Raw genomic sequence first — 27,712 nt, 5'->3', positions numbered from 1 at the left:
CAAGGTGGATGTGGTGAAAATCCAAGTCCAAGGGAAGATAGCTCGTCGCGTACCAGTACGTTACCGGGCTTACCATTAACTGGCATTCCATTCACAACAGTGGATAATAGCTTACCATGTTGCTTTTTAGTCGCGAAGAAACGTTCTTTGATGCTCGAATCGGTGAAGACGATTTTAATAGGGGGATTTCCCCCCTTCGCATTTTTCGAAACCATTTTTTTTTTATATTCTTTATGATACTTCCAAACATTACATTCATTATTTCTTATATCTAGGTGTTCTGTGTTATTAGACAACACTATCATCCTAATTTGGTAAAACAAATCTAAGATTTTATTAACATATTGTTAACAACATATTACATTTCATTTGCCGTTGCAGTTCAGATTTTTTACAGGTGAGTTGATTTCACCTGCTTATTAGAGAAAAAAAAACGCTTTGAATATACTTAACCTAACTTAACCTAAACATATAATGCATTAATCGTGGCAATAGAAGATTGTAACGATTTTTGCCTGAAATTATTGATTATTTTATTTGACATTTGTTCCAATGTTTCAACATTGGATAGTCTATGTAACTCATTGGTACTATACCAGGGAGGAAGCCTCATAATCATTTTCAAAATTTTATTTTGAATTCTCTGCAGAGCTTTCTTCCTGGTATTACAACAGCTAGTCCATATTGGTACAGCATACAACATGGCTGGCCTGAAAATTTGTTTGAATATCAAAAGCTTGTTCTTAAGACAAAGTTTTGATTTTCTATTAATAAGAGGATAGAGACATTTTACATATTTGTTACATTTGGCTTGAATGCCCTCAATGTGATTTTTGAAAGTTAAATTCTTATCTAGCATGAGCCCTAGATACTTAACTTCATCTGACCAATTTATTGGAACCCCTCTCATCGTGACAACCTGTCTACTTGAAGGTTTCAAATAAAGAGCTTTTGGTTTATGTGGGAATATTATTAGTTGAGTTTTGGAAGCATTAGGAGAAATCTTCCATTTTTGCAAGTATGAAGAAAAAATATCCAAACTTTTTTGCAATCGACTACAGATGACACGCAGGCTTCGTCCTTTGGCGGAGAGGCCTGTGTCATCCGCAAACAAAGATTTTTGACATCCCTGAGGTAACTCAGGTAAGTCAGATGTGAAAATATTGTATAATATTGGTCCCAAAATGCTGCCTTGGGGAACACCAGCTCTTACAGGAAGTCTTTCAGATCTGGAGTTCTGATAATTAACTTGAAGTGTACGATTTGACAGATAACTTTGAATTATTCTAACAATGTATGTTGGGAAATTAAAGTTTTTCAATTTTACAATCAAACCTTCATGCCAAACACTGTCGAATGCTTTTTCTATATCTAGAAGAGCAAGACCAGTAGAGTAGCCTTCAGATTTGTTGGAACGGATCTAATTTTTTACACGTAAAAGTTGATGAGTGGTCGAATGTCCATGGCGGAATCCGAACAGTTCATTGTCAAAAAATGAATTTTCGTTGATGTGGGCCATCATTCTGTTCAAAATAACCTTTTCAAAAAGTTTACTGATGGAGGAAAGCAAACTGATTGGACGATAGCTAGAAGCTTCTGCAGGATTTTTGTCTGGTTTTAAAATTGGAACAACCTTAGCATTTTTCCATTTGTCAGGAAATTATGATAATTGAAAACATTTGTTAAATATATCAACTAAAAATGATAAGCTACTTTCTGGAAGTTTCTTGATGAGGATGTAGAAAATTCCATCATCGCCAGGAGCTTTCATGTTTTTGAATTTTTTAATTATAGTTCTCACTTCTTCCAAATCAGTCTCCCAGGCATTTTCGAAAACGTTCTCTTGATTGAGAATATTTTCGAACTCCTGAGTAACTTCATTTTCAATTGGACTAGTAAGTCCTAAATTAAAATTGTGCGCACTTTCAAACTGCATAGCAAGTTTTTGAGCTTTTTCGCAATTAGTTAGTAATAATTTGTTTTCCTCTTTCAATGCCAGTATTGGCTTCTGAGGTTTTTTCAAGATTTTAGATAATTTCCAAAAGGGCTTAGAGCCGGGGTCCAATTGAGAAATTTTATTTTCAAAATTTTTGTTTCTTAAATCTGCAAAACGTTTCTTGATTTCTTTCTGCAAATCCTGCCATATAATTTTCATAGCATGATCACGAGTGCGTTGAAATTGCCTTCTCCTCACGTTTTTAAGACGGATCAAGAGTTTAAGAGCATCGTCTATAATCACGGATTCAAATTTTACTTCACATTTTGGAATTGCAATGTTCCTGGCTTCAACAATGGAATTTGTTAAAGTTTCAAGAGCATTGTCAATATCAATTTTAGTTTCTAAAGAAATGTTAACATCAAGATTAGAGTCAACACACGTTTCATTTATATTCCAGTCGGCTCGTAAATAATTGAAAGTGGAGCTGATAGGATTGAGAATCGCGTCATGCGATATTTGAAATGTAACAGGGACATGATCAGAATCAAAATCAGCATGAGTAACTAATTGGCTACAAAGATGACTAGAGTCGGTTAAGACCAAGTCAATCGTAGATGGATTTCTAGAAGAGGAAAAACATGTAGGGCTATCAGGGTATTGAATTGAGAAATATCCTGAAGAGCACTCATCAAATAAAATTCTTTGAGAATTATTCCATGACCGATGTTTGGCATTAAAGTCACCAATGACAAAAAAATTTGACTTATTGCGAGTCAATTTTCGCAAGTCAGTTTGGAGCAAATTAACTTGCTGTCCAGAGCATTGAAAAGGCAAATAGGCAGCTATGAAAGTATATTAACTGTGTTTCAACAGATACACCTAAAGTTTCAAAAACTTTAGTTTCAAATGACGCAAAAAAAAAGTTGATGTTTTATACGCCTATGAATGATGATTGCAACTCCCCCACATGCCCCATCAAGTCGATCATTACGATAAGCAAAAAAGTTAGGATCTTTTTTTAGTTTGGATCCAGGTTTTAAATATGTTTCGGTAATAACTGCTATATGCACGTTATTAGCTGTAAGAAAATTAAACAGCTCGTCCTCTTTACCATTCAAAGAACGAGCATTCCAATTTAAAATATTTAAATTATTATTTGGATGCATTAGAAAAACGTAATCCAATAACAATTTGATTTGTAAATTTTACACCTACTTGGACTGCTTCAGTCATAGTGGTGGCTTTGAACATTGCATCAATCATTAGATTCAATTGTTCAGTTAGAAAATTAAAATCAGAGGCAGACATATCATCTGATGATTTCCCATTGGAATTTTCGGTAGACGAAGAAGCGGGGTAGGAGTTACCTGTGGCGGTAGGGTTTTTTTTTCATTTGATTTGGAACAAGTAGTATGGGTACTCATGGAACGAATAGGGGAAGAGTTCAAATTACCTGCTACGATATCGGCAAAGGATTTACTGTGGGTAGATACATTCGAAATTGAAAGATTCGAACGGCTACCCGACGGATTAAAATTTGTTTGTGAATGAGCATAATTATGATCTTCCTGGTTGGTATGATTCCTAATCAAGCGATCGTTAACTGAAAAATGAGCATTGTTCGATACTCTACCAGGCAAATTCCGGAAACGACCGTTATCGTAACGGATATTATCCTTCATCTGCCTGGCACGAGCCTCAATGACTCTTTTGCGTGAAATGCATTCCCAAAAGTTAGCTTTGTGAGGGCCCTTGCAATTGGCGCATTCAAACTTTCTGGTATCTTCTTTCACAGGACAGTCGTCCTTAGCGTGAGAAGAACCTCCGCAAATCATGCATTTAGCATCCATGCGACAATTTTTTATACCATGACCCCACTTTTGGCACCGACGGCACTGAGTGGGGTTCTGGTAATTTCCTCCAGGTTTCTGGAAATGTTCCCACGTCACACGGACATCGAACATAAGTTTAGCTTTTTCTAAAGCTTTAATATTATTTAGTTCTTTTTTGTTAAAGTGAACTAAATAATATTCTTGAGAAAGCCCTTTCCGAACAATGCCAGATTGGGTTCTCTTTTTCATAATGATTACTTGGACTGGGGAAAATCCAAGTAAATCATTTATTCCATTTTTGATCTCTTCAGGTGACTTATAGTCACTTGAGAGACCTTTCAAGACGACTTTGAACAAACGTTCAGTTTTGTCGTCATAAGTAAAAAAAATTGTGCTTCTTCTCTTCAAGATATCTGAGAAGAAGTTCGCATGAAAGCAACTTGAAAATTCGTCGAGTTTGAAAAGTAAAATCTGATTTCAAAGTCAGTTTAACAGTCAAGCTCAAATTTAACATAGCATAGTATTACGTTAAGCATGTCGTTTAATACCAACTTAACTTTGAGCTCTAAAAGCGTTATACAAACATTTAGTTCAGGTTTTATACGGTGGTGTAAACATATTTTTTCAAAGGCACTTTATAAATGCAGTGTACACAATTATCATCATATAACAACCTCATTTGAAAATCGTCTGGATACTGAATTCGAACTCGAGACCTTTCAAACGTCAGCGGTATGCCTTGCCGTCTGCGACATCCTAGAATTGATGAATATACCATGCAAAATATAAATTCCTCATAGCTGCACAGTACCAAAAAATAATGTGATTTACGTCTTTTGGGATGCACATAAAAGAAGCGAGCCAAATGACGTAAATATGTGCCCAATTCCAAATATGTTAATGTCTGATTCGGGAAATGTCGATCACAGTTCCATCGTTTTCGTGTCCTTTAACATGTAAAATTACATTTTTTGTTCAATACATCTTCAAGGACACGTTTTTGTGTCATTCCATCACTTACATCATGTGTCATTCAGTCATAACCAGAATTACGTCCAGAGTAATTTTCATTATTTTTAAGAGTGTGAATATTGATCATGTTTGAGCTTCTATTCGACAATGTCTAAACAATACATGGTACGCTAATCAACTGAACAAGCGTATTATTCCGCTGATATTTAATGCTGATCCAAGTTTAGTTCAGTCGGCTATTTTCAGCGCATAGTGAGTAAATTTATATCAATGCACCTATTATGCATTTAAGAAATAATCATCTGTGTGAATATATTGTAATCATTTTAAGAGTTCTGAAGACTAGCAATAGCAAATTATGATCCATATAGCATACTGTGATATTTACTTTATAGATATAAGAGATTAAAGATCTGGAAATGATATCTTAAATTAACATGGTATGTCATGTTTAGATTTTGTAAGATTTGATCAATAGCTGCGAGCTATTTATTAAATCAGAGAAGATCAAATTCTGCTATGGTTCGGAAGTTTCAGGAACAAAATTTTGATATTGTTTTCAGATTTTGTATCTCTTATGTCAATTAAGTCTATATCACGTTTTGTTAGTCTGAATTTTGCTCCATCTCGAAATACTTAGGCAAACTACCTATATTTGTTTTTCAAAACAATCCTATACTTCTGGAGGCTGATCATATTTATTTTCCAAACAGCTATGATTTTGAGAAAGCATCAGTTATGATTCTATCTGATAACATTTTATACTAGTAATTTGATCTATGAAATGCATTTGGAACTCAACACGAATTTCGAAAATTTTGTTCATTTTCCAAAACTTTAGCTATAGTGTTTCAAGGCTTATATATTGCTAAACAATGTGTTTATTAATCGTTATTTTGGCCTCTTTTGGATCAACTGTTCTTATAATATACCGAAGCTGAATTAGGATTTTATAAAATACTTATTCAGCTCCTAATCATGTTTATATTAAACATGTGGAACTAGTTGAAGTGCGAAGCAAGTAAAACGTTAGTTCGTCTTCTGAATATTCCTTAATACATATACATTTGTTTGGTGGAATATTGGATAGGACGAACATGTCTTGTTTAGTTCATTAGTAAAACAATCTTCACAAGTCAAATGAGAATCTTTGGAAACGTTTAATTAGTGGTGGTTCAACTTTTGTTCATTCCAATGCAATGATAATTGACTTAAGTTTGTATTTAAAGAGAGTTGCTAAACGAGTGATATGTTTATTCAGCTGTCATTACCATTATTAAACAATAATCAAACATGTATGCTTATTTGTGGCTCTAAATTGTTAGTTGGACAGTTCTTAGTGGCGTGGTATGGTAAAAATCTGCAATGCACATACATTTCAAGATTCCCATCTAATTTTATCACGAAACCCCCCGCATTCACCCGTCCTAATGTTATTTTCGCAAATACCAAACCCTCGTGTACACACCCACAACGGCCGGCTGGCTCCGCATTTCGCACAAGACCAGCACGCCATGTGACGACCGCGCGATTATCTGCTCGCTAAGCTGAGCAGCATTTATAACCGCACATCCACCATCATCAGCGAGGTCTCTCTATAGCGTTGTTGGCCCATGTCGTCGTCGTCGTTGGTTGTAAGAGCTCTCGACTCCACACTCAATTCAATATAGAGGCGTTAGGACCGTGTCATTACCTCTATAGTAAGTATGTACACTCCCGTGCAAAAGTTTGAGTTCACCTCCTAAAAAACATACAAAAGTGTTCTGTCCATATCTCTGTGATTACACGTCCAATTGAAACACTTTAAGCCGCATTCGAAAGGCAAAGAGTTATTCTTACTTCGTATGTATTTTTCCAAAAACATTTTTTGAGCTTTGTGTACTCAATTTTTACTTAAAGTTGTGACATTTTTCAAAAAACACACTGAAAAATCATATCTAATTTCCTCAGCATTGGATCGACCAAAATTTTAAATCAAAGTGTCATTAGAATCGTAATCTTATATTCTTTGAAGAGACCTCACGAAATTTTGGCGGAAAAATCTGGAAAGTTTTCAAAATCAATGAAACAGTCAGTCAAGTCATCGTGCAAAAGTTTGGGTTCACCCCTCAGTATGATGCAAATCGTGCAAAAGTTTGGGTTCACCTGAGCCGCACGCACATCATTTTTGTCAATATCTCTGAAATTTTTCAACCGATTTTAATAGTTTAAAGCTTTTTTGAGCGCAAATAATGGCGCGTACATGATTGGTTTGAGATTTCACAGATTTAAGTAAGTTCAGGTGAACCCAAACTTTTGCACGATACACCATACTGAGGGGTGAACCCAAACTTTTGCACGATGACTTGACTGACTGTTTCATTGATTTTGAATACTTTCCAGATTTTTCCGCCAAAATTTCGTGGGGTCTCTTCAAAGAAAATAAGATTACGATTCTAAAGACACCTTGTTTTAAAATTTTGGTCGATCCAATGCTGAGGAAATTAGATATGATTTTTCAGTATGTTTTTTGAAAAATGTCACATCTTTAAGTAAAAATTTAGTACACAAAGTTCAAAAATTTTTTTTCGAAAAATACATACGAAGTAAGAATAATTCTTTGCCTTTCAAATGCGGCTTAGAGAGTTTCAATTGGACATGAAATCACAAAGATATCGACTGAACACTTTTGCATGTTTTTTAGGGGGTGAACCCAAACTTATGCACGGGAGTGTAGGTATACGTCGTTCGCGCTGTCACTTTGCCGCTGTCGTCGATATTTAGTACACAGCCAGCGGAGTGTACAACAACAACAATATTGGAGCAGCTACACGTGCTGACTCCCTTTGCGCTTCCACGGTCTTCCCTGTTCAGGGCACCACCTGCTTATACTATCCTCAAACGCACGTTGGCCGTGTGTGTGGTGGTGGGGTCAGGTATGCGATATAATGAATTAATTCGTGAAATATCGTTCGAAACGAAATACCATGGAATTACACAGAATCCTATGAGATGAAATATTTGTTTTGGGATTTCGTTCCGTTTCGCCCACTGAATTTTGCGAAATCTTCTTCTTCATCTTGGCATTACGTCCTCACTGGGACAGAGCCTGCTTCTCAGCTTAGAATTCAAAGAGCACTTCCACAGTTATTACCTGAGAGCTTTCTTTGCAAAAGTTGCCATTTTTGCATTAGTATATTGTGTGGCAGGTACGATGATACTCTGTGCCCAGGGAAGTTAAGGAAATTTTCTATTACGAAAAGATCCTGGACCTGGAATAGAAGCCAGAATCCTTCAGCATAACTTTGCTTTGTAACCGCAGACTCTTACCACTCGGTTAAAAAAGGCCCCTTTTTGTTTCGTTTTGTATTAACATGAATAAATGCGTATCGCATACCCTTAGCGTGGTGATTGTGAATATGTGCTTCATTGTATTCATTTGTTTGCCATTTTTGTATCGACCGTTGTTGATGCGAGGTAACGTAGAGAGTGGCTCCTCCGCACATATGCGTCGCGACGATATGTTTCGCTGCGCGCTTGGTGGCTGCCTGCCACTTACGCGGAATCGAGACGGTGACTAGAATGACGATATGATGGATTCAATTTTCTCGGCAATTGCGTGTCCGATTCTGAGGCTGGTTCCTAGCAACGCCTGATATGTGTGTAAGGGTAGCTATTTATTTTTTGTGGAACGATCGCAGCTAATTGATTGGACCGGTTCCACTTAACGTTAATATTCGGCTTCTTCGAAATATTGAAGTTGACAGGGTAGAAGAGTAGCTTTAACTTGGGATATAGCGACTAGAATTAAAGGTTTTGTGCAAAAAATATTGTTATCATCAATAGGGTGTTGAAGCCCTATATCTTTGTACCGAACGTTTGAGCTGACGTCAGAAATACACGATTACTCAATTGAAGATAATTCAATAGCTTTAATCTCCACTACTTGTTATTAGGAATCATATTCGCCAAATGAAACTTTTACTTTAAAGTAGAATTGGAAGAAAGTATCGATTAGCATGATCATAGATGATCATGCAATTCGTAGTTACTATTATGTGATTGACCAAAACAGTCGATATTGCACGGACCGATCTATACAAAATGCGTCGTGTAGCTTCGATGTACATTATCTTTGAGAAGCTATTTTTCGTTATTAAAGTATGCTAACAGAATTCAGAATTTCTATAACTAAATTCAGAACATCACAACTCATCAGAGGAACAGTTCACTGTATTATTTTGATGTCGTTGTTTTTGTTTGCTCCAGAGACAAGATTAGATTATTTTTGGCAGGCAGGGTACTGGTTCCTTAATGTTTTTATTGAGGCACGACTGATAATCATACTTCAACCCAAGCCATGTAAAACTGTAACCACGAAGGGAATTGGTCAAATTTTTGTTATCAAACTGCGCCAAATCGGAATTGTTCGCTGAGGTGATAACTGCGCGTCGTGTTACGAAGTGAATATTACCGCTGCTAAGGAGGAAACACTTGGAATGGGAAGCTCTTATCTTGAAGAATGCAGCTCTCATAAAGGGTTTATTACACAAACACCCAAGTGCTGTAAGATAATGATTTGAAATGAAGTCGAGGTGGATTATAAAACCTTTGATGATATTCTGACTTGAATAATCAGTGATACAATAGCAATAATAATTGACTTACCTATTGATTGATCCAAATAATGATTGAGGAAGCATGAAAGTAGAAAAATAAATGAGTTAATAAATGGTTTGTTAAACAAGATATTTACTAGCTTAAATGGTTAAATAAAGTAGACAACATGGAGGTACTCCTTCATGTACACAAAATCTCAATACCCCAACCCTTAAGAAGTTTAACATTGAGGGTAGGTGTTTTACTTTACTGACATGATAAACAATCCCCGAACATCCTACAGCATCCTTTAGGTGGGTTTTTATCGTGCACTCTTTTCCCCCCGATTTAATCAAAGCTATAGTAGAAGATGATAAACAAGGTCGCATGATGTGTTGCAGATCATGATTGTTACAGAGAGCGATAAGTGTAGTGTAATTGTGAATTAAGAAATAGCTTCACACTTTTCTCTAGACCATACAATGACATTTTTTTCAAATCACTCCCGGCTAGTTTTCAAGTTTGATATTAGTACAACGTGTTACATTAATTCATGGTAATAAAAATCATATCATATGCCAGAAAAGTGAGATAAAAAATTAGGTCCAAAACAAGGCTAGTAAAAAGGTATCGGGGCAAAATGAATACTTGCATCAAATTTAATGATTCCTGTCAATCGTTCCTGTTGAGAATGATAGAGCATGCCGAAGTATTACAATAATCTGAACATAGAAGGCCTTGCTTATTCATTAACGTCAAGACAAAGTAAAAGAAAATAAGTCTTTCAACGAAAGTTAAAGAGTGAAGACGCAAAATTCAGATAATAATGGCTCACCAGGAGAAGCTCCGGTCACAACAGTTCCGATGTGTAAAACGGCTCTCCCTCTATCTTAAGAGCTAAAAGAACCTTTCTGGGTTTGTAATTTTGCTCCAAAATTAGATTCTCCCACCGCCTTGCTAATATGCCAATTTGAAGCAGAGAAAAACTTAAAGTCAAATTTTCAAGGACAATTGAAGCAAAACATAAACTTTTTTACCGTCAAACATTTCAAATGCAATACAGATTTCATGCAGTGTATGAACTTTTGATGGAGTATGCATATTGTCAGAGACTGAGGGGGTGTCCATTTCGCCCCAGGTGTTCATTATGCCCCTAATCCCCCTAGTTCTAATTTCAGGTCAATCGGTTCATTGGAAGCTGTTGTACAGTTCCCTAAATGTGACCATTTTGTTTGAAAATCGGTCTTTATGTACTTTATTCTTGGCAGTACTGTATGGTTATGGATTTTACTAGTTAAGTAAATCCAGAACCTTGACCTAGTAGAAAGTTCCGTCAAATTCGATAAAGTTCCAGCGGTTTCAGCTTTCCATCACCGGAATCGAAGAAAGAATTATTTCGGTCGCATGTCTTTTTTTTCGTGTCTTGATGTGAAGGAAGTGCTACGAAAATTGGACGCTAATATTTTTGCCTATTTGGAGTGCGTTGTAGAAAGTCGCGTGCCGTAGATTTTTTTTTATTCGGACTGTGGTTTTTTCAGTTTGCACGTTTAAGTAGGTCAATCGTTTTTTTTTAACAATGCGATGATCCCTCAAGGGTAAAAAAGCAGAAAACTACTACCGTTGAACACGTAATCAATTTGTTTTTTCTTACGCGAAACAACATTCTTCATGCTGTAAATACCATATTGTTTCTCTCTTGATTGCCGGCATTCAAGAGATTAAATTAAAAATAATTAAACAATCAATGCTTTGGGTCTATCGCTAGCTTCTCAGGTGAATCCTGACTTGAAACCCCTCCCAACCTCCAACCCCGTAGCATTTATGAGGGTGTCGCTGAATCGGTGGTCTCTCATTAAGTAAGTGCTACATCAACATTTCCGTTCCCTATCCCAAGTTATGGTAAAGATGGGCGTGGCCGAGAATAGCAGTATTCATGGTTTTGGTACTCTTGTTTAAGATTGGATAAAGGTTAACTCCCAAGCCTTATTCCTGAAAAAAATCTGGATAAGATTATCAAAGAAAAAAACATGAATGGAGCTAGTATCCAATCTATGAAGTATACCGTAACTACGCTAACGCTAACGCTTTATTCTTGGCAGTACTGTATATTCTATGGATTATAATCAAAGTTTACTCGATGTCTTTACTGAATTCAAAGAAAATCTTGTTAATTACGGTATACAAAATAGAAAAGTATTTACAAATATTGACTGCCGCGTCACAGAAGAATTTCCCATAAAGTTCAAGTTATTGATAGAATTGCAAATATATTTAAATTTTTAAGTTCTGATAGGAACCAGGTAAACTAATTGAATTGAGTAGTGCTTAACAGATTTAACCGTATTTTTTTTAAGATCTTGCAAAACTAACTAGATAAGAATTTTGAAGATGTTGGCATCATAATCGTGCTTTTTATAATATATTAGAGGATAATAATAGACCGAACCCCCCAGATAGCCGTAGCGGTAAACGCGCAGCTATTCAGCAAGACCAAGCTGAGGGTCGTGGTTTCGAATCCCATCGGTCGAGGATCTTTTCGGGTTGGAAATTTTCTCGACTTCCCAGGGCTTAAAGTATCATCGTACCTGCCACACGATATGCGCATGCAAAAATGGTCATTGGCACAGTAAGCTCTCAGTTAATAACTGTGGAAGTGCTCATAAGAACACTAAGCTGAGAAGCAGGCTCTGTCCCAGTGGGGACGTAATGCCAGAAAGAAGAAGAATATACCGCACCATACTGTGAGATTCAGATATTAGGGGAAAAAATCAAATATTGGACAGTTCACTTTATTGTTAGAATCATATGTCCAAATGTCTGAAGAGAAAATAGTGTATGATGTTTCAAAATAGTGTCCCCAATAAACTAAACATTCCAAGTCTAATATTTTTCAAACAAATGTTGGTTTACAAAAAGTGTTACTCTACAAAGTATTTAAAATTCTGAAAATCATTTGAATATAAGCGTTTTCCTAGAAATTTCCTAGCTAAAAAAGAAACAGAGAAATTACTAAACCGTCTCGGGCAACATAATTTTATGTAAAAACCATCTACTTCCTAGTTTATATCCTTCGAGAAAACGATTCATTTTGACTGTTTACACAACTTTGTAGAACAATGTTGCTACCGAAAATCTCATATTTTAAAAATATTCGAGGAAACTATTTTTGGGAGCCGTTTATAAAATACCTCCATATTTTGAATATGTGACTAGATATAGACCAGTTGTCTTTGGCAATATTGTTTGTAATAAAATTGTCTACAACTTTGCCAAAGACACCATATTTATTTATCGTCATTTCAGAAATTTTAATTTTGCAGTACCGTCTACAGCAAAGTTGCGAATAAACATTTACCGCAAATAAATAAGCTATATTTTCAAAAAATGTTTGTCCGAAGATACCATTCCACAAAATTACGTTTGAGAGTACTACTGAATTAAGTTGACGATTTAGGCCTATCGAAATACTGTGAACTGGCATATATTGGAAGAAAACTAGAAGAAAAAATTCTCTTCAAACAATACTTAATGTGGCATTTCCTTCTCCTTCAACAATCATCGGTTGACTTGGTGTATTCAACGAAAATACTAGTAGCAATAACATTGGTCAGCATATTTAAAATGGCTTCTATGCTTCCATGTCTCGAAAGTAACGAGCAGCCCAGCTTCTTCATCTCCGGTGTTTCCTACAACTTCCGACCGGCATTCCAGCACCCGAGCCACCCACCAAACCGGCGAAAGGTAGAAACCCATCCTAAAAGGGAACTTTCTATTGATTTTCCGACCCGACTACTGAGAGGGCCGGCAGACTTACATACCGCTACACTCAAGCACGCACGCACGCACGAACCTAACCCTAACCCAAACCGCCATCGAAGGGTAGAGAAGCCATACAGACGCACAAATACATACAGTAACAACGTCTACTTCGGTCGGAACAAACCGTAGGTACCTAACGATGTAACCTTCAAAGTTCCTTGATGATGCTTTCGCAGTAACACGGAAGGCTTGTGCTAGTGGTAACGTCCACTGTTATAAAACAAAGCCACCCTTTAGGTGTCCGGGTTCGATTCCCGGTCGGTCAAGGATCTTTTCGCAATGGAAATTCCCTTGACTTCCCTGGACATAGAGTACCATCGTAGCTGAGAAGCAGTCTCTATCTTAATTTGGACGTCATACCGAATAGAAGAAGAAGAACTTTTGTTACGCCACAGGTCAGCAAAATTCGGGCCCAAACTCTTGACAGCGGAAGAAAGCCGGCCGGCTTCCTGGTGGGTGGTGGCGAGACGCGGCATCGTCATTTGGCGAATCTAGGGCAACACGACTACGAAACTCACTCTCGCTTTCACTCACTACGTTTCGTTTCGGAAGCCGGCATTCGGATGATGGTGATATTAGATGCTGGCTGCTAGTGTGTGGTATTGGCAACGACGACAACGACGAATACGGTGCCCAACAGCTCTTTTACTTGGAGAGTGTGTAGAGGTGCTCCATTTTTGGGTGTTTGTTCACCCGTTAAATCCCAGTGTCATATTTAGAGGACAGACACGTTCAAACACTAAACGCTTTTCGAAATATATGGCGCTTCGGATGACCGTTTGAATGATTGTACTTTATTCCCTATTCATCCATAAGAATGTAAGACCCAACGACTATGAATACGAGGAAGCCTTTGAATACAAATCAGCAGACTATGAAAAAATTAAATGTAGATTAAATAGTGTTAATTGGCAAGAAATAATCAGAAATGAAGGAAGTGTCGAAACTGCTGCATACATATTCAATGAAATTGTACTAGAAATCATAAAACAAGAAATTCCTTCCAAAAAAATACGGCGAAACCTCAGTACAAAAAATCCAATATGATATAACAACCACATAAAAAATCTGAAAAATCGGTGGCAAAAGGCACACAAAATTTATAAGAAACACCAGAAAGATGAAAACTTAGCAAAATATTTGGACATTTGCAATCAATTGAATCTTGCCATCAGTGATGCTTTTGAAGAATATAATTCAAAAACTGAACTTGAAATAAAGTTCTGTCCAAAGAATTTCTTCAATTACGTAAAAACAAAACTAAAATCTGACAATTTTCCATCTGTTATGCACCTTGATGACAATGTGGGTGACAACTCAGAAAAAATTTGCAATCTATATGCAAATTTTTTCCAAGAAATCTATACTACATTTTCGGAAGAAGACCGCGATCGCAATTATTTTGCGTTTCACCCGGAATTTTTTAGAGATATTGGTGTGAATCAAATCAATGTGCGGGAAATTTCAGACGCTCTAATGAATTTGGACGCTTCAAAAGGTCCCGGCCCTGACACGATTCCACCAATATTTATGAAAAATTTAGCAAAAGAACTTACAGCGCCATTGTTTTGGCTTTTTAATAAATCCCTTGAATCCGGAATCTTCCCAAAAATATGGAAAAGCTCCTTTTTAGTGCCTATCTTTAAATCTGGCCGAAAATCTGACATACGTAATTATCGTGGTATAGCCATTATCTCTTGTATTCCAAAACTTTTCGAGTCAATTGTCAACGAAAAACTATTTCTTCAAATCAAAACTAGAATTACTGATACACAACATGGCTTCTTTAAAGGTCGCTCGACCTCAACAAATTTACTTCAATTTGTTGACTATTCATTGAATGCAATGGACAATGGATACCACGTAGAAGCTCTTTATACGGACTTTAGCAAGGCATTTGATCGCATAGACATACCAATGCTACTTTTCAAACTAAAAAAAATTGGAATGGAGCCAAGACTGCTGAAATGGATTGAATCGTATTTAACTGACCGCCAACAAATAATAAAATTCAAAGGAAACAAATCAAAACCAATTCAAGTCACTTCGGGTGTCCCTCAAGGCTCTCATTTGGGACCTCTTCTTTTTATTATGTATGTAAACGACATTTCCTTCATTTTCAATAAACTCAAAGTGTTAATTTATGCCGATGACATGAAGCTCTACCTGGAAATAAGAAATGAAGAAGACATCAATGTATTCCGCAATGAAATAGAAAAACTCTACATATGGTGCAAAAAAGCCTATTAGAACTGAATGTAAAAAAATGCAATCTAATATCATTTAGCAGAAAAAGAACAACACCACGAATTTCAATTTCATTAGGAAATCAAAATGTAGAAAAATGTGAAAGAGTAAGGGACTTAGGAGTAATCTTAGACTCTAAGCTTTCTTTCGTAGACCACTACAATACAATAATTCACAGGGCTAATAACATACAAGGGTTCATAAAACGCTTCTGCTACACTTTCATGACCCATACACAATTAAAACTCTATATATTGCATATGTAAGATCAATCATGGAATACTGCAGCATTGTATGGTCTCATTTCTCAATCACACACGAAGAAAGATTAGAATCTGTACAGAAACAATTTCTACTATATGCTCTTCGTAAATTAGGTTGGACATCATTTCCACATCCACCCTACAAAGCACGCTGCATGCTTATTGACATACAAACTTTGAAAGAGCGACGTGAAATCGCAAGAGTTTCATTTGTAAATGATATCGTTTCGCAACGTATTGATTCTACAGAAATCTTATCAAAATTAAATTTCTACGCTCCTTCTAGGCAACTACGAAATCGTAACTTATTCTTGACAAATCATAATCGAACAAATTATGCCAAAAACGGGCCTCTAAATCAAATGATGGCCATTTACAATCAACATTGCGAATCTATTGACTTTACCATGTCTCGGCAAAATCTAAAAACATACTTCAAGTCCATAAGAAATCGCAACGCATAAAATAAAACAAAATGAAATTAACATTACTTACACTACACTTTCTTTTTCAATATTTTTTTATAAATTTCATAATTTTAGTATTAAGAAATGAAACAAAAATATGTATATGTAAAATGTACTAGTTTACGTCGGTTGACAAAAATAAATAAATAAACTGTAAACTGCAGCCCTGTCGTCGTAAAATTTGAGCTTCTTAGTCGCCCTTTTTTGAGGGGGCGTTGCTGTAGCCCAGAGGGCGCTTCTACTCCCAGGCGTTATGATGACGTCTTATTAGAAATATGACAACAATTCGAATTTATAGGGATCGAATATGATGGAGATTGTGTTGCTATTTTCGACTTTCAGTCTATACAGATCATCAACGGAAATCCTGAAACGGAAGCTGAATTAGTTGCAACATTTTAATATATAAAAATTACGAATATCACAAATACTTCAATGTACAATCCTAACAAACGAAAATCAATATGCATTTTTTGTTTCTGTTTGTTTGTGTTCCATTTCAATAAGGGACAAAGAGATCATGTACATGGACTTAAACATTATTCAGCTGAAAAATTTCGTACAACGACTTCTTTACATGTGTCTATTTTATAAAAGGTACTCAAATTCAAAAAAAGTGTTCAAGTTTATGGATCAATTGAATTTATTATAAATTATCAAATTATTCCTCAGGTAAGAGGTTCAATAAATAATATGAAACTCCAACGCTTTGTGATCTGAACTAAGAGCTGAACAAGCACCGTCTTGGAAGTTCACTATCTACTGTACATATGAAATGAAGATTTTTTCAGCTTCAAACTTTAACATATTTCATCGAAGCTCTAGATTTGCTTGAGATAATTCGATCGATATTGATTCACGCATGCTGAAGTGTACGTCAAAATTTCAACATAATTTTGCTTTCCGTAAGAAAAATGTAATTTATATACCAGTGAGCGAATTAAACATTTATTTGTGACGATGGGGCGATAGTTCGGAAAAAAAAATGGATAAACACTACTTTTTCTTTCAACAATTCGTTCATTGACTTTCAAGTGGATCATAAAGATCCCCTGAGTTTCTACAAAACAATTAAGGGCTATGAATAAACCACATTGTTTAATTTTAGAGCTTTATGAACCCATTCGCATCCCAATCATCGTGTTTTTTGTCCATACATTTTTTTTTTTTCAATTTATATAAACCGTGGTTTTGGGCCCCTTAATGATCACTTGCTTTTATCGAGAGATCTCTCGAAATAATTTAACCAGAAATTTCTTCAATAATATTGAAATAATCATTTACTTAACGTTCAACGCTCCGTCATCGTAATCATCGTCATCAATCAATAGGTACTTCAAAAGCAGTTTTTCTGATCAAAAAAGAAAATTCTTCGATGAAAATGTGTTCAGTGTGTTTCGGTTGGAGAATAGAATACAGTGAACACATTTTCCTGTAAATTTTCTTGATTTTGAACGAAAAAAATTGCTTTTGAAAATTCCGAAATCAATGACGGATCCTGCCCCCTTAAGGGGTTGTGCTACTTTGCCCTGAATATTGTTACGAACGACTTGCTCAGGGTTTGACCTTCTCAGGGTTGACATGTTTTTGCTCTGGGAGACTTCCTTCTTAACTTTCTCATAAATACACGGAGAGAAATAATTTGATCTTTCGAGAAGGAGATGTGTTGAAACATTCAAACTTTAAGCTTAACTACTATTTATTCTTAAGTAAAAAGACGTTACATCGAGTAGGGGGGGGTCAGGGTTTCGTTGCGGCCGTTTGCAGGTGATTGGCAATCATGAAGTGGGTATGCATGCAGAGAGGAGGGGTGGCTTTTTCTGGGGCTTTGAGTGATTTACTTGCCGATTAGCTTCGAAGTCTGGTTGATTCCAATCCGTTGCTGCTTCGTCCTTTCACCGTCGTTTCATTCCCAGAGGGGGGGGGGGGGGGGGGGGGGGGTGCGTGGTAGTGCTTGGTCATGGTACTTCAATTTACAGCTTTTTCCAGATGAAACTCTTGGTCTCCATCGCTGACGTTCCATTTGCTCACAAACGAGCCAAAACTCATCGGATATTGAGTCTAGTGGGCTCACTAGACTCGCACCTCCAAAACTGTGGTTATGGGACACTCGTGGTGTGTGGAGCGGTAATAACGAGTGGGGCTTACCGACCACCAGCAAAGAACTCGCCAGCGTACATCAATCTCTGGGATTCGTCTTCTACACGTGCTTGCATAAGATCCGTAGTCGCAACTTCGGGGACGATCCAAGATCGAACACAGTTCGTCGAAAGCACCGTACGTTTTTTCCGTCTTCACTTCACGGATTCTATATCTTCACTCCTATCCCGATTTCACATCGACCAGCATTCAGACGCCCGACGATTCCCTCTCTGATTTCGACCTCTCTCACTTCTCTTTCTGTTCCGACCTCCTTCTCTCATGCAACTTCCCTTGCTCTCATCCCTCTTCCTCTTTTTCTCAATTCAAAGTATGCCGCGTAATGGTTGCCAAAGTTTCAGATTTCATAGATGTCGGAGTCAAGGGGTATTAAAATTAAATTACATTTTTATAGCAAATCTTAGGCTGGCTATGTAATAATTCACTTGATTGTTTCCGAAATATCGGTAACAATATTGGTTCCCCAAATGTCGTTTACTCGAACGCCAGTCCGCTGAAAGTCTATTCTCCGAATACCCCGTTTTCCCAAAAAGGTTTTGGTATTCAAAATTATCAGAAATTCATACATTTCAGAGTAGTGAACCCTAGTATACACCCTTCTTTACTTGGTTGGAGGTTCTTTCAAGTTTCACCGTCCTCATCATATTTGGAAAAAGGTCAAAAATGACCAACAATGATTGCTAATCGTTCTTTCTAGTCCACCATCCTGTAACTGAGGACTATTCTCGCACCTTTATGAACTGCATTACTTGTCGGAAAAACGGAAAAATGGCAATAAAATAAAGATATTATAAAACAATATATAACACACATTTCAAACAGAAAGAAGTAATCAAAATCTATATAAATAAAAATGGAGTGGTGTTTGTATGTCACAAAATGGCTTGCGAACGGGCCACCAGATTTTGACAATTCTGTCACTAAAGTATTCGTGAAGTGTTCCGACGTGTTTGTGTGTATGAAAAGTTCAGAAAATTCGCCGGGAAAGTCGAAGTAACGAACGTGAACGGAACTATTATTTTGTATGGGACGTTTCATGGTGTTTTTCAACAGCCTACTTGATGGCAAGACGAAGTTTGCCAGGACCACTAGTATTAAATAAATTGATCGGAATATACAATACGTTAATCACCATTGATCCTGATTGCGTCACTCGTTCCCGCAAGAGCAGACGACGCAATTACAGGATCAAACACTCTTCTTCACTTGATATACATTAGTTAAAGTCATAAAGTAAACACAATTTGATTGGTTTTCTTCAGGGCGTTAAGACGCAGCTGATCTACGTGAAACAAGGTATAATCACTCCAGGGCGTTGATACAGATTATAAAATTTGATTGATTTTTTTTACAGGGCGTTAAGAGACAATTCATCTATGTAGACTAATGTTAAATTACTGCAGGATGTTGATAAACCTTGGAATTTTCAATAAATTTCCTACAGAGGTTTGAAATGTACCTGATCTACGTAGGATAAAGTCAAATTATTTCAGGGCGTTGATATTGCTAAGAATGTGTAATTGATGTCATACGGGGCATCAAGATGATCTACATGAAACAAGATTAATTATTATAGGGCGTTTCGTAAATTTCGATTGATGTCATACAGGGCCTTAAGATGCACCTGATCAAAGTAGAAGTTGCACTTGATCTACATAGGATGAGGTCAAAATAATTCCAGGGCGTTGATACAGTTTGGAGTTTTATATTGATGTCCTACAGGGCGTTAAGATGCACCTAATCTACATGAAATAACCTTAAATTATTCCAGGGCGATGATAAAGATGATTTTTTTTTCAATTGATGTCCTTGCGGACGTTAAGATGTATCTTTTATACATGAGAAAATGTCAAAATAATCCAGCGCATTTAAAAAGCTAGGCATTTTCAATTGATTATTCAGTTAACGCCCTGTTGCGCTTGCTCTACGTACGACAAGGTCAAATTATTCCAAGGCGTTGATACATCTTGACTATTTGGATTGATGTCAAACAGTTAAGATGCACTTGATATTCATAGTATAAAGTCAAATTACTCCCCAGAGCGTTGATACTGCTAAGAAATTTCGATTGCAAAGATCAACGAGGAATAAAGTCAAATTACTCCAGGGCATTGATATAGCTTGACCGATTGATGTCATACAAAGCGCCAAGGTGTTTCTGAACTACGTAAAATGAGGCCAAATTACTTCATAAGGCTTGGACTTTTTCATTGATGTCCTACAGGGCTTCGAGATGTACTTGATCTACATGGAATGAGGTCAAATTACTCCAGGGCGTAAATACAGATTGGAATTTGAATCGATATCGAACAGGGCGTTTATATGACGCTGATTTACATGGCACGAGGCCACATTTCTCCAGGACGTTGATATATGGAATTTTCAATTGATGTCCTACAGGGCGTTAAGATGCACCTGATCTACGTAAAACATGTTCAAATTAGTGAAGGGTGTTCATATATCTTGACATTTGTCCCACAGGCCTTTAAGATGTAGCTGATTTACATGGAATTAGGTCAAAACAGTTGGAATATTCAATTGATGTCCTACATGACGTAAAGATGCACTTGGTCTACGTAAGATAAGGTCAAATTACTGCAGGGCGTTCATAAAGCTTGAATTTTCCATTGATGTCCTACAGGTCGTAGAGGTGTACTATATCGATATAGGATTAAGTTAAAATACTCCAGGACGTTGATAGAGCTTGGAGTTTCTATTGATGTCATACAGGGCGGTAAGATGCATTTGGTTTACATGGGATGAGGTCAAATATATCCAGTGCGTTTATACAGCTTGAAATGTTTTACATTGTCTAGAGGGCGTCAAGATGCAGCTGATCTGCGAGAAAAAAGTTCAAATTAGCCAAGGGCGTTTATACCTCTTGACATTTGTTCCACAGGGCGCTAAGATGTAGCTGATCCACATGCGGCAAGGACAATTTACTCCAGGGCGTTGATTAAACCTGGAATTTTTAATCGATGTTCTACAGGGCGTTAGATAAGGTAAAATTACTCCAGAGCATTGATACATGTTGGAAATTTCGATTGTTGTCTTATGGGGCATTAGATTGTTGTTGATTTTGCAAAGCTCTATCACATTATTTTTTATGACTTTGAATGGAAAATTCTAAAAACGTCTGAGAAAAGCTTCTTAGTCGTCGACTAAGCGTGACTAAGCAGGACGACAGGGCTGGTAAACTGTAAACTCATCTTTTCATTTGATGATTTTCAAATAAGGTGTTTTTGGCAAAGATATAATGAAATTGAAATAAGTTTTCTAAATACACAATTTTCTGTCTAGTCACCCTACCGATATATGAAGATATTTCATGAAACATTCCCAACTCTCCCTCACTCAATATTTCGCATCTGGAAATCGAGTTAGAGAACCTAATAGTAAAAGTAAGTTTTCATGGTCAACTCGATGGTTCTTTGGATCGCAGTTGCACTGGTTTTGTGTTCTGTAACTCGATACCTCCCTTACTTGATGGTCTCCTCAATATCAAGTTGTAGAGAGTTGAATGTATGTTCATTTTATATTTTATGCCCATTATAAATTATAAAAATTTCGGGACTTCAGTAACATTGTGGAAATCCTCGGGCTTTAATGGGTCAACTGGCGGGCGAATGGCGTTGCCAAAAATGAGACGAAGAAAAACCTTCCCACCAAGACCACGATAGGTGGGAGAAGAGCAGTGCTGTGGCAGTTCTAAAAGGAACGACGCAAAAAACAACACAGTCAATATTCTTCGTTACATCAACACCCGCAACAGTGTCCCACTCTCTCCCGACTGTCCCATCCCTGGATCCGTCGATTTTCGGCTTCCCATACCAATGTAGACGACCTTGAACACGCTGCGGTGCGGAATTCAAAAGAACGAGAGCAAAAGTAATGGCGATTGAGGATGAGATGGTCGGTCCACACGAATGTCGACTAAGCAGCGACTGACTGGACAGAGAGCTCGGGTGGATCCGGGTTGGTCCAAAGGGGGGTGGGGATGGGGAAGGAAAATTGCCGGCAGCCGAAGGGAGACGTTTCTAGGGAAAGGTTTTTGCAAGTCGATTCCGGTTCTGTTTTCGGGCCCATTCGATTACATCATCAGGTAATTCCGAGATCGATCCGGGTGTACGGTTTTTGGCTTGTGCCGCAGCTTAGCTGATACTGTCACGTTCGGGATGCCGATATTGGGAACGTCGTTAGCGACACGTGTCCGAAGTGTTTGAATTATCAATTATTGACGGATTTAGTGGCTTAGGAACAGGTTTTTGCTGGATCAATGGTATCGACGTCAATCCTTTCTGAGATAATTAAATATTATTAGATTTTTTTTTTCAAAGAGAAAATGCTTAGCTAACATACGTTTTCTAGAAGCTAGAAGCAAGAAGCAAGAAGCAAAAAGCTAGAAGCTAGAAGTTAGAAACTAGATGCTAATAGTTAGAAGCTAGAAGCAAGAAGTTAGTAGCTAGAATCTACAAGGTAGAAGCCAGAAGCTAGAAGCTAGATGTTGAAACTAGAAGCTAGAAGCTAGAAGTCAATAGCTAGCAGCTAGAAGCTAAAAGCTAGAAGCAAGAAGCTAGAAGCTAGAAGCTTGGAGCTAGAAGGTGGAAGCTAGAAGCTAGAACCTAGAAGTTAGTAGCTAGCAGCTAGAAGCTAAGAGCTAGAAGGTAGAGCCTAGAAGCTAGAAGGTGGAAGCTGGAAGTAGAAGCTAGAAGGTAGAGCCTAGAAGCTAGTAGGTGGAAGCTAAAAGCTAGAAGGTAGAGCCTAGACGCTAGAAGCAAAAAGATAGAAGCTAGAAGCAAGAAAGTGGAAGCTAGAAGGTAGAAGCTTGAAGTTTTGGGCTAGGAGCTAGAACCACCGCCAGGAGATCCTGCTTCATATAGACCAATATGCTTGCTGGATACTCTTTTTAAACTTCTGGAGTAAGTCATCCTCGGCAGGCTGACGATCTACACGGAAGGCGAGTTCAGGATTCTGTAATAAGACTTCGACGGTGGTTGCTGTTCGGGCAGTCATCGCGTGCGCGGAGAAAGCGTCCGAACAGAAGAGGAGAGGCAATCGATACTGCGCAATTGTAACAATAGACGTCAAGAACGCGTTCAACAGTGCCAGTTGGGAGGCTATCTCCGTAGCCCTACACATAATGTGGGTTATCGAATATCTGTGTAAAGTTCTGCTCAAACCAGGGACGGTTGTCAAACAAATTAACGGCGGGAGTTCCACAGGGATGGTCCAATACTGTGGAATATGATGTATGATGGAGTGCTAACCTTGACACTGCTGAATAACTGGCGAGGCTGCGGAAGAGGTGGAGATGCTGACGACGGAATCGCTAGACATTAAATTTTGGGTCACTGGATTTGGATCATCACAAATCGGAGGTGGAGCTGGTTAGGCTAAATTTAAACAGCCACGTAGACTATGCCTGCGAAAATGCAGTGAAAGCAGCTTACACTGTAGCTAGGACCATGCCCAATATTGTAGGACCAAGAAGCAGTACGAGACGTCTTCTGGGGACCGTAATGAGGTACGGAGTTCCGGCTTAGGCTGCAGCGTTGCGAACCAAACGTAACCGAGAGAAGCTGGCAGGTACGTTCCGGCTCATGGCTATACGGGTGGCGAGTGCCTACCGCACTATATCATCGGAGGCAGTGTGCGTTATTACCGGAATGATCCCCATCTGCATCACTCTGGCTGAGGACATAGCATGCTACCACCAAAGGGATACAATGAATGTGGAGAATTCCATCAGAATGGATACAATGGCCAAGTGACAATAGTAATGGAATAATTCAGAGAAAGAAAGGTGGAACCACAGGCTCATTCCTAACATGTCGGTGTGGACGACCAGAAAACATGGAGATATTAACTTTTTCCTGACCCAGTGTTTGTCAGGCTATGGAGACTTCTGGAAATATCTGCTCAGATTCGGACACGCAGAGTCTCCACATTGTCCGGCCTGTCCAAATATCGAGGAGAAACCGGAGCATGTTATATTCGACTGCCATCGATTCAGGGATATACAAAGCGAGATGATGACAGAAATCATAAGCATCTGGACAACATCGTGCAGAACATGTGCCAGCATGAAAGCACTTGAAATGCGGTGAACAGAGGGAAAACGCAGATCAAGTAGTTTCTGCAAAGGAGAAGGCGTGAAGACCAGAGAGCTCCGGGCGCGATCGGAGTAGGCTAGATCCTCCTTCGGGGACTGGACCGAGTACAGCGGGCGTAGCATAGTATCGGAAATAAGTTGTCGGACACCTGCAATACTGCACCGGAAGTCATCATCCAACCGGAATTGCAGAACCGACCCTGGCACTTGGCCGACCAACGTCGAGTCGGAGCAGGCAGAGGCCACCATCGGAGTCTAGTTGAGTCACGTTGTAGCACCGGCAAAAGGTCGCCTGTGAACCGCTTCCCTCTCCGGACTCGCAGGATCGACCTCGGCATCTGCCAGCATAGCATCGATTCGGGATATCTTCCGCCGCCGGGGAAATCTTCGTCGGAGTCGTCGGAGCGCCAGTGAACTGGGAGCCATCCTCCAACTGGAATCGCTGGACCGACTTCAGCACTTCATCGGCCAGTATCAATGCATGAAGAAGCGCGTAGCCGGAGTAAACCATTTCCACCGTCAAGGACAAGGCCGAATAGCATCGATCGCCATAAAGCAGTTTTGGGTCGTCGGGGCGCCGGTGAACCGGAAGTCATCCTCCAAACGGAATCGCTGGACCGACATCGGCATCCAATTGGTCAACGAGGAGAGCTCGAACAACAGCAGCAGAGAACGAGTCATTGTATAGCAACAGCATACACATGAGCATCCAGTAGAAGTCCAAAGCCCCGGCGAAATCTTCAACCGCCAATTGGGCAAAACGAGTAGTCGTAGAGACACCGTAGAAATGTCGTAGTATGCAGCGTTTTTGATGACATTAAGCTCCAACAGCGAACTAGCAGAACAGCTAGAGGCTGAGACTGACGAAGTGCATGAGCTAAAAGTAGAAGCAGGAAGCTAGGTGCTAGAAGCTAGAAGTTAGAAGTCAGAAGCTACAAGCTAGAAGCTAGAAGTTAGAAGCTAGGAGCTAGAAGCCAGAAACCAAAAGCTAGAAGCTAGAAGTTAGAATTTAGAAGCTAGAAGCTAGAAATTAGAAGCTAAGAGCTAGAAACTAGAAGCTAGAATCCAGAAGACAGAAGCTAGAAGCTGGAAGCAAGAAGCTAGAAGCTTGAAGCAAGAAGCTAGAAGCGTAAAGCTAAAAGTAGAAGCTAGAAGGTAGAAGATAGAAGGTAGAAGCTGGAAGCTAGAAGCTAGAAGTAGAAGCTAGAAGCTTGAAGCTAGAAGTTAGAAGCTAGGAGCTAGAAACTAGAATCCAGAAGTTAGAAGCCAGAAGCTAGAAGCTAGAAACCAGAAGCTTGAAACTAGAAGCTAAAAGCTAGAACTTCTAGATGCTAGGAGCTTGAAGTTAGAATCTAGAAGTTGGAAGCTGAATGCAAGAAGCAAGAAGCAGAAGCTAGAACCTGAAGGCTAAAACCTGGAAGCTAGAAGTTAGGAGTTTGAAGCTAGAAGCTAAAAGCTAAAAGTTAGAAGCTAGGAGCTTGAAGCTAGAAGTTAGAAGCTAGGAGCTACAAGCTAGAAGCCAGAAACTAGAAGTTAGGAGCTCGCAGCCAGACACCAGAAGCTGGAAGCTAGAAGCTAGAAGCTAGAAGCTAGAAGCTAGAAGCTAGAAGCTAGAAGCTAGAAACTAGGAGCTAGAAGCTAGAAGCTAGATGCTAGAAGCTGAAAGCTGGCAGCTAGTAGCTAGAAGCTTAAAGTGAAGCTAGAAGCTAGGATCTAGAAGCTAGAAGCTAGAAGCTAGAAGCTGAAAGCTGGCAGTAAGAAGCTAGAAGCTAAAAACTGAAAATGACGCTAGAAGCTTGAAGCTAGAAGCTAGAAGCAAGAAACTAGAAGCTAGAAGCAAGAAACTAGAAGCTAGAAGCTGGAAGCTAAAAGTAGAAGATAGAAGCTAGAAGCTTCTAGCTTTGAAACTAGAAGCTAGAAGCTACAGACTAAAAACTAGAAGCTTCCTAGCGTAGAAACTAGAAGCTAGAAGCTAGAAGTTAGAAACTAGTAGCTAGAAGATGGAAGAAGGAAGATAGCGACTAGAAGCTAGAAGATGGAAGATGGAAGATAGAAGATAGATAGTAGATTATCGTTAGACCTTTGATTTTCTCTCTTTTTGCAGAACTAATCGCTCTCTTGGCAAGTAAATCGTTAAATTTTCTGGAGATGCAAAATGCTAAACCAATATACAAATAAGTTGTTCAGAATGCTTGTGTCTATAAAGTGGTCAAACACATTATTGCCAATACAAACTGTGTTCGTAAGATATCAATTTCTGAGAGTCATGTACCTAAAATATCCAAACTTGACAGTTAAACCTAAACAAACAATATTTACCCCCTGAGGAAGACACAATTCTCGTGTGGAAGCCTTAAACAAATCTCGAAAACTTATTCAAACAGACTCAAGTAAAATAAGTTAACAAACTTATTTTATCAATCCTACGTATTTTGCAGACTAAATTCTTCACGTTCCGCTCTAAACCAACTCGATTTTTCATTTTTAGAACGTTTAATTTCGGGATTTGCAAAACGGCGTAAGTAAGATTTTCAACTTTCGCAACCTAACCATTACTTTCGCTACTCCGTTGTATGGAGAGACAAAATGACTAAACCACGAATCAAACACTACTTGAGTCGATTTTACACTGGTACAAAAACGTCGTAAGTAACTGAATGAAACGGCTTATCATTTTGTCATACATTTTTTGTGGAAAACGATAAGAACTACCTAGTGTTTTAACGCGAGCTGATTGAATGCAAAATTGAAACGATGCACACGGTAAAAAGTCTTAAAAAGGGGATTCATTTTAAACCAGTTTTAGAAGACAGGTTGTAATTCTTCTTAATTAACTTCCTTAAAACCGTGTGAAAGTTACTTACGTCGATTTGAAAAAGTAATCGAGAAATGATAAAACCGTTGTAAAAATAAAAACTGCGTAGCCGAAAAGCGTACTTGATTGAATCATACAGTCGATTCCTTACGAGCTAATTGAAACTGTAATTAGAGAGTCGTTTAGTCGTTAAGAAGAAAATGTAATTTGAATGCTGGTAAACAATTCTACGGAAAAGAGGTTTGCCTCAGGTCTAAGGACAACAAAATAGTTTGAAACGTGTCACACAAGATACTGAAACACTTGGTGAATGTGTACCCTAAAATTGGTGTATCGAGGTTTCGTAGAATTGTTAGCTTTGTCATACTTAGGTATAAATACTTTTCTATTAACGTTCAAGGATCCGTCATCGTAATCATCATCATCATCAAAACTTCAACTTTGTCTTAAAAACAAGCTTATAACCTTCTAATTAATTTCAGGCTAACTGTTGTAATAACACGAATAA

At 38.2% G+C, this 27,712-nt stretch overlaps 1 protein-coding gene across 18 annotated transcripts in view; it reads right to left on the bottom strand.

The window, feature by feature from the left end:
* Nucleotides 1–27,712, bottom strand: part of LOC5567734 (sex determination protein fruitless) — a 781,499-nt gene that overhangs the window by 360,632 nt on the left and 393,155 nt on the right. The gene's annotated exons all lie outside the window — the stretch shown is intronic.

The sequence above is a fragment of the Aedes aegypti genome, chromosome 1 (genome assembly GCF_002204515.2).
Source record: "Aedes aegypti strain LVP_AGWG chromosome 1, AaegL5.0 Primary Assembly, whole genome shotgun sequence".
NCBI classification, from domain to species: Eukaryota; Metazoa; Arthropoda; class Insecta; order Diptera; family Culicidae; genus Aedes; species Aedes aegypti.
Note: the sequence above shows the minus strand (reverse complement) of the source record. Positions and strands in the feature narration are given on the sequence as shown.